We start from the raw sequence: 7,862 nt of genomic DNA, 5'->3' as shown, positions 1-7,862 counted from the left end.
AATACCCAGAGGGCTTCGCAGCATCATGAGTGATGGGTGGGTAGCACCAAGCAGGTGGGCAGGACCCAGGGCCTGGTGACCAGGACAGACCCCCACTATCCATCACCTTTGCAGGCCCTGTCCTCAGCTAAACTTCCCAAAGGCCTTCTTCTGCCCAATCACACAGAGTGTGCCCAAACTCACTCAGGCCTCTGGCAGTTGGACACAATGGCTCATGCCTGTAATCACAGCACTTTGAGAGGCCTAGGCGGGTGGATTATGAGGTCAGGAGTTCAAGACCAGCCTGGCTAAGATGGTGAAACCCCATCTCTACTAAAAATGCAAAATTAGCCAGCGTAGTGGCGGACGCCTGTAATTGCAGCTACTCAGGAGGCTGAGACAGAGAATTACTTGAACCCAGAAGGCAAAGGTTTCAGTGAGCTGAGATCGTGCCACTACAATCCAGTCTGGGTGACAGAGCAAAATTCAAAAAAATAAATAAATAAAATAAGGGGCCGGGCACCATGACTCATGCCTATAATCCCAGCAATTTGGGAAGCTGTAGTAGGTGGATCATCTGAGGTCAGGAGTTGGAGACAAGCCTGAGCAACAGGGTGAAACCCCGTCTCTACTAAAAAGACAAAAAATAAATCAGGCGTGGTGGTGCACACCTGTAATCCCAGCTACTCGTGAGGCTGAGGCAGGAGAAGTGCTTGAACCTGGGAGGCGGAGGTTGCAGTGAGCTGAGATCGCACCATTGCACTTCAGCCTGGGCAACAAGAGCGATCACTTTGGGATTGTGATTTTTGAGATTTTAGATGTGAGGGATTTTGATCTTTCAGGATTTAACCTATTTTACAGTTGAGCAGACTGAGCCACAGAGAGGGGATGTGAACTGCCCAAGGTCTCACAGGTGGTGAATGTTTGTAGCTGGAACCTGAACTAAGGAAGGAGACCACTACTACTGCTGCCCTCCTTCCACCATCTTGCCTAGTTCACAAGACAGGAGGAAAGAGAGAAAGCAAAAATTTAGAAACAAAAGTGAGATAAACAGCCAGACAACCTTGGCAACACCACCTGCCAGAGGAGTTAAAAATAATAATAATGACATCAACCCCTGACCTAAACTACTTGTGTTATCTGTAAATTCCAGACATTGTATGAAAAAGCATTGCAAAACTTTCTGTTCTGTTAGCTGATGCATGTAGCCCCCAGTCATGTTCCCCATGCTTGCTCAATTTATCACGACCCTTTCACGTGGATCCTTTAAAGTTGTCAGCCTTTAAAAAGGCCAAGAATTTCTTTTTCAGGGAGCTTGGCTCTTAAGACACAAATCTGCCAGTGCTCCTGGACAAATAAGCCTTTTGCTTCTTTAATCCGGTGTCTGAGGAGATTTGTCTGTGGCTCGTCCTGCTACAGAACCAGGGTCTACCTTGGCAAGGGATTCCACACTGAGTCTCCTCCTGAGAAGCCTGCTCTCAGGGGTTTTGAGGAAATTCATGGTCAGTAAACTGTGTCTCAGGAAATTGTTCCTCTCATGCCATTAGTACCTCTAATGCATCAGTCAGGATAAACAAGATTATGATGCAATAACAAGCAACCTCCATTCTCCCTCTCTTTGTTTGTTTTGTTTTTTGGAGATAAGAATCTTGCTCTGTTGCCCAGGCAGGAGGGCAGTGGTGTGACCTTGGCTCACTACAACCTCTGCCTCTTGGTTCAAGCAGTTTTCCTGCCTCAGCCTCCTGAGTAGCTGGGATTACAGGCATGCCCCACCACACCTGGCTAATTTTTGTATTTTTAGTAGAGACGGGGTTTCACTATGTTAGCCAGGCTGGTCTTGAACTCCTGGCCTGAAGTGATCCACCAGCCTTGGGCTCCCAAAGTGCTGGAATTACAGGCATGAGTCAGTCTGCCTGGTGCACCCCCCGTTCTCCATAGAGAAATCAACACAACGCATCCACAACAGCCTTGGATTAGTCTGCACTGGAAACATCCAGAGTCCTGTGGCACAAAGAAAAGAGACATGCCCGGCCACTTACTGACTCTGAAAGTTTCTGCTAAATAATGACACGGGTTCAGGCTGGTCGTGGTGGCTCACGCCTGTAATCCCAGCACTTTGGGAGGCCGAGGTGGAGAGATCACGAGGTCAGGAGATCGAGATCATCCTGGCTAACACAGTGAAACCCCATCTCTACGAAAAATACAAAAAATTAGCCAGGCGCGGTGGCAGATGCCTGTAGTCCCAGCTACTCAGGAGGCTGAGGCAGGAGAATGGCATGAACCTGGGAGGTAGAGCTTGCAGTGAGCTGAGATCGCGCCACTGCACTCCAGCCTAGGTGACAGAGCAAGACTCCCGTCTCCGAAAAAACAAAAACAAAAATTAGCCGGGCGTGTTGGCATGTGCCTGTAGTCCCAGCTACTCGAGAGGCTGAGGCAAGAGAATCGCTTGAACCAGGGGGACGGAGGTTGCGGTGAGCTGAGACTGCGCTACTGCACTTCAGCCTGGGAGGCAGAATGAGACTCCATCTCAGAAAAAATGCTTTCTTCCAACTTACACAAGCCGGAAGAAGAAAATGTCATTTATTTTCATGGTAGGAGATTTATGCCAAGATTTTACACCAGGTGGAGACCTGTACCAGCTCCCTCTGCTCCCATCTCCCAGAGTTCTAGGAATTTACTCTTGCACACTGGCTCTTTCATGTCTCTTGGACTTTGCCTACGGAGGTCTCTCTGCCTAGCACGCCTTCTCTCCATGTCTCACTGTTATCCTCCCGCTTTATTTATTTATTTACTTATTTATTTTTATTGTTTGAGAAAGTGTCTGACTTTGCCACCCAGGCTGGAGTGCAGTGGCGTGGTCACTGTTGAGTGCAGCCTCAAATTCCTGGGCTCAAGAAATCCTCCCGTCTCAGCCTCCCAAGTAGGTATGCGTCACCACACCCAACTAGTTTTTTAATTTGTGTGTGTGTGTTTGGTAGAGATGGTAGAGATGTTGCCCAGGCTGGTCTCAAACTCCTGGGCTCCACTGATCCTCCCACCTAAGCCTCCCAAAGTGCAGAGATTACAGGTATGAGCCACCACACACACCCAGCCTCTCCATCTATTTTATTTATTTATTTATTTCTGAGACACAGTCTCCCTCTGTGCCCCACACTGGTGTGCAGTGGCGCAATCTTGGGTTCACCGCAACCTTTGACTCCTGGGTTCAAGTGATTCTCCTGCCTCAGGTTCCAGAGTAGCTGAGATTACAGGCGTGCACCATCATGCCCAGCTAATTTTTGTATTTTTAGTAGCGATGGGGTTTTGCCATATTGGCCAGGCTGGTCTCAAACTCCTGACCTCAAGGGATGCACCTGCCTCAGCCTCCCAAAGTGCTGAGATTACAGGCCTGAGCCACCATGCCCTGCTACTGCACCCAGCTACTCAAGGCAAATATGGAGCCAACATACTTGACTATCTGCAGGGGTCCACCCAGGGTAGGGGAGATGTGAGCACTGGCGTCGGAGGGAGCCCAGCTTATTGGCCCAACTCAGAGATAGACCCATTTCCTGGTGGGCATAGCACTCCAAGGCTTGTCACTCACAGCCTCTGCAACTCCAAGTCTTGGTATGCCTGAAACCCATACTCCACAAGAGCAAGCCTTCACTGAGCACCTAGGGTGGGACAGATAGGCCAGGGCTGAGCACGCAAGAGGAAGGAGACCCAGACTTTGCCTTGAGGAGATCACATTCAGCCAGGGACAGAATTACTCCAGAGTGTCACAGACAAAGGGACCAAAGCCTCTGATTTTCTTTTCTTTTGTTTTTCTAATTTTTTTGAGGTGGAGTTTCACTCTTGTTTCCCAGGCTGGAGTGCAATGGCATGATCTCAGCTCACTGCAACCTCTGCCTCCTGGATTCAAGTGATTCTCCTGCCTCAGCCTCCCATGTAGCTGGGATTACAGGCACCCGCCACCACACTCAGCTAATTTTTTGTATTTTGAGTAGAGACAGGGTTTCACCATATTGCCCAGGCTGGTCTCAAACTCCTGACCTCAGGTGATCCACCCACCTAGGCCTCCTAAAGTGCTGGGATCACAGGTGTGAGCCACCGTGCCTAGCCGTCTCCAATAGAAGGAGGCAGAGAGAGGTTTGGCACCCAACAGAAATGAGTTTAAATCTTGGTTCCCCTGGTTCTTGGCTCAAGCTTCTTTGGTGCCCAGTGTCTTCCTATGAAAGGGAATGAGAGGGGTCTGGGGTTGTGACAAAATCATGTTTCTAGTGCTGGGCAAGGTGATATGCACCTGTAATATCAGCAACTCAGGAGCCTGAGGAGGGAGGTTGCTTGAGGTCAGAAATTCCAGCCCAGACCGGGCGCAGTGGCACACGACTGTAATCCTAGCACTTTGGGAGGCCGAGGTGGGTAGATCACCTAAGGTCAGGAGTTTGAGACCAGCCTGGCCAACGTGGTGAAATTCCGGCTCTACTAAACATACTAAAAGTAGCTGCGCATAGTGGCGGGCAGCTGTAGTCCCAGCTACTCCCAACCTGGGAGGCAGAGGTTGCAGTGAGCCAAGATCATGCCACTGCACTGCAGCCTGGGCGACAAGAGCAAAACTCCATCTCAAAAAATAAAAAAAATAAATTAAATAAATGAAAAAATAAAATAAAAATAAAAATAAAAATAAATTCAAGCTTAGCCTGGGCAACATAGGGAGACCCCATCTCAAAAAAAAAAAAAAGGCCAGGCACGGTGGCTCACACCTGTAATCCCAGCACTTTGGGAAGCCAAGGCGGGTGGATCACCTGAGGTCAGGAGTTCAAGACGAGCTTGGCCAACATGGTAAAATCCTATCTCTACTAAAAATACAAAAACTGGCTGGACGTGGTGGCACATGCCTGTAGTCCCAGCTACTTGGGAGGCTGAGGCAGGAGAATTGCTTGAACCTGGAGGCAGAGGTTGCAATGAGCTGAGATCACACCACTGCACTCCAGCCTGGGCATCAGAGTGAGACTCTTATCTCCAAAAAAAAAAAAAAGTAGTCAGGAAGAGACATCAACAAAAATTGGTGATGAATGGGGTAGCAGTGGCACTGGGGAACAAAAGGGAACAGATATTTTGCACTGCAATTGTCATCTCATTTCTTTTCTTTTTTTTTTTTTTGAGATGGAGTCTCCTTCTGTTGCCAGGCTGGAATACAGTGGTGTGATCTCGGCTCACTGCAACCTCTGCCTCCCGGGTTCAAGCGATTCTCCTGCCTTAGCCTCCCAAGTAGCTGACACTACAAGCACATGCCACCATGTCCAGCTAATTTTTTTATTTTTAGTAGACACAGGGTTTCACCATTTCAGTTAGGATTGTCTTGATCTCTTGACCTTCTGATCTGCCCACTTCATCCTCCCAAAGTGCTGGGATTACAGGTGTGAGCCATCATGCCTGGCCAATTGTCATCTCTTTTCAATATTGAGCACATATGGGTATGCTGTAAAGGAAATTTTAAAATCTCAGGATCCCAGCCCTCCATCTTCTTATGCAAAAGAGAAAGTCATTGCAACACTCTTTTCCAAATGAATAGCTGTTCCTAAGATCATGTAACAGCCAGATAGATGTCTACTCAGCAAGAAAAGGCCTCAGGCATCTGGGAAGGGCTGCACCCCATAGATCATTCATAAGTAAATTATGTGCTGGCCTCCTATAATCAAGGACATGACAATGTTAATGTTAGGTCTACAAACTTTTTTTTTCTTTCAGATGGAGTCTCCCTCTGTCACCCAGGCTGGAGTGTAGTTGCGCAATCTGGGCTCACTGCAAACTCTGCCTCTCAGGCTCAAGCAATTCTCTTGCCTCAGCCACCCGAGTAGCTGGGATTATGGGCGTGTGCCTCCACACTGGGCTAATTTTTGTATTTTTAGTACAGATGGGGTTTTGCCATGTTGGCCAGGCTGTTTTTGAACTCCTGACCTCAGGTGATCCACCCGCCTTGGCCTCCCAAAGTGCTGCAATTACAGGTGTGAGCCACTGCACCCAGCTGAGTAAATTTCTTGATTGCACAGAATGTATGGTGATATTGGTGGACTTAAGGACATTGAATTGTTTATCAGGAATAAAGTATTATTGTGTTTTCTGGGGTCTTGGATAATGCTGTAGCATTCAGGGTAGATTGAGTAAAAAAAATGTAGAGATGGTTTCCTAGTTACTTGTTTTTGCTTCTAATTTTCATTCGTTTGCTATTTATTCTCTTCTGGCTTTGCTTGTGTATGCATATATATAAAATCATTATGATTATTATTATTTTTAGTTCCTAGTGGAAGGCTTTTATTTGGTTCTGTGAATAGTCATTTTATTTCCTATGTATTTCTAGCAAGTTGTATTCATTCCATTGATCTAGAATTCCTAGGCTGCCTTTGTTGGGCCTGCAGGAATTAATGGAGCATAGCAGCTTTTTATTTTTTATATTTATTTTTTGAGACAGAGTCTCACTCTGCCACCCAGGCTGGAGTGCAATGGTGCGATCTCAGCTCACTGCAGCCTCTGCCTCAGAGGTTCAAGTGATTCTCTTGCCTCAGCCTCTGGAACAGCTGGGACTACAGGTGCCCACTACCACACCTGGCTAACTTTTTGTATTTTTAGTGGAGATGGGGTTTCATCATGTTGGCCAAGCTGGTCTCAAACTCCTGACCTCAGGTGATCCATCTGCCTTGGCCTCCCAAAGTGCTGGGAGTACAGGCATGAGCCACCCCATCCAGCAAGTATACTTTCATAAATAGAATTTGAGTCATATTTCTGTCTCTGCCTAATTTCTCCAAAATTTGTAAACTATTTGTAAATATTCTTAATTCATGACAATGTGTTTGTTGGCATACAGTTGAACAGGGTCCCCAGGGCCGATCAGGGAGAGAAAGCCCAGAAACTTGACATGTTAGCACTACTGTAACTGCTCAAGGGGTTGACATTGCCCACTGCCTAGACAGAGCCGATTCATGAAGACAGGTGAATTGTAATTGACCAACATGGTGAAATCCTGTCTCTACTAAAAAAATACAAAATTAGCTGAGCATGGTGGCGGGCACCTCTAATCCCAGCTACTTGGGAGCCTGAGGCAGGAGAACCAGTTGAATTTGGGAGGCGGAGATTGCAGTGAGCCAGGATCGTGCCATTGCACTTCAGCCTGGGTGACAGAAAGAAATAAAGAAAGAAAGAAAGAAGAAAGGAAGGAAGGAAGGGGAGAAAGAGAGAAAGAAAGAAAAGTATCAGTGCTAACCCAAGCGGGACAAAAAATTAATTGAATACCAAAAAAATACTTTGCTAAATTTTTATGTTAAAACAGCTGATACCGAAATTGTTTAGATAAACAGTTTGGTTTTTGTTGTTGTTGTTTGTTTTTGTTATTTGCTTATTGCTTTTTTGAGACGGAGTCTCAATCTGTCACCCAGGCTGGAGTGCAATGGCGTGATTTTGGCTCACTGCAACCTCTGCCTCCCGGGTTCAAGTGATTCTCGTACCTCAGCCTTCTAAGTAGCTGGGATTACAGGCACCCACCACTATGCCTGGCTAATTTTTTTGAATTTTTAGTAGAGACGGGGTTTCACCATGTTGGTAAGGCTGTTCTTGAACTCCCAACCTCAGGTGATCCACCTGCCTCAGCCTCCCAAAGTGCTGGGATTACAGGCATGAGCCACCATTCCCTGCTAATTTTGTATTTTTTAGTAGAGACAGGGTTTCTCCATGTTGGTCAGGCTGCTCTGGAAATCCCCACCTCAGTTGATCTGCCAGCCTCGGCCTCCCAAAGTGCTGGGATTACAGGCATGAGCCACCACGCCTTTTTTGTTGTTTTTGAAACAGGGTCTCACTCTGTCGCCCAGGCTGGAGTGCAGTGGAGCAATCTCCCCTCACTGCAACCTCCT

The sequence above is a fragment of the Pongo pygmaeus genome, chromosome 14 (genome assembly GCF_028885625.2).
Source record: "Pongo pygmaeus isolate AG05252 chromosome 14, NHGRI_mPonPyg2-v2.0_pri, whole genome shotgun sequence".
Lineage (NCBI taxonomy): Eukaryota > Metazoa > Chordata > Mammalia > Primates > Hominidae > Pongo > Pongo pygmaeus.
This window is presented reverse-complemented; position numbering follows the sequence as displayed.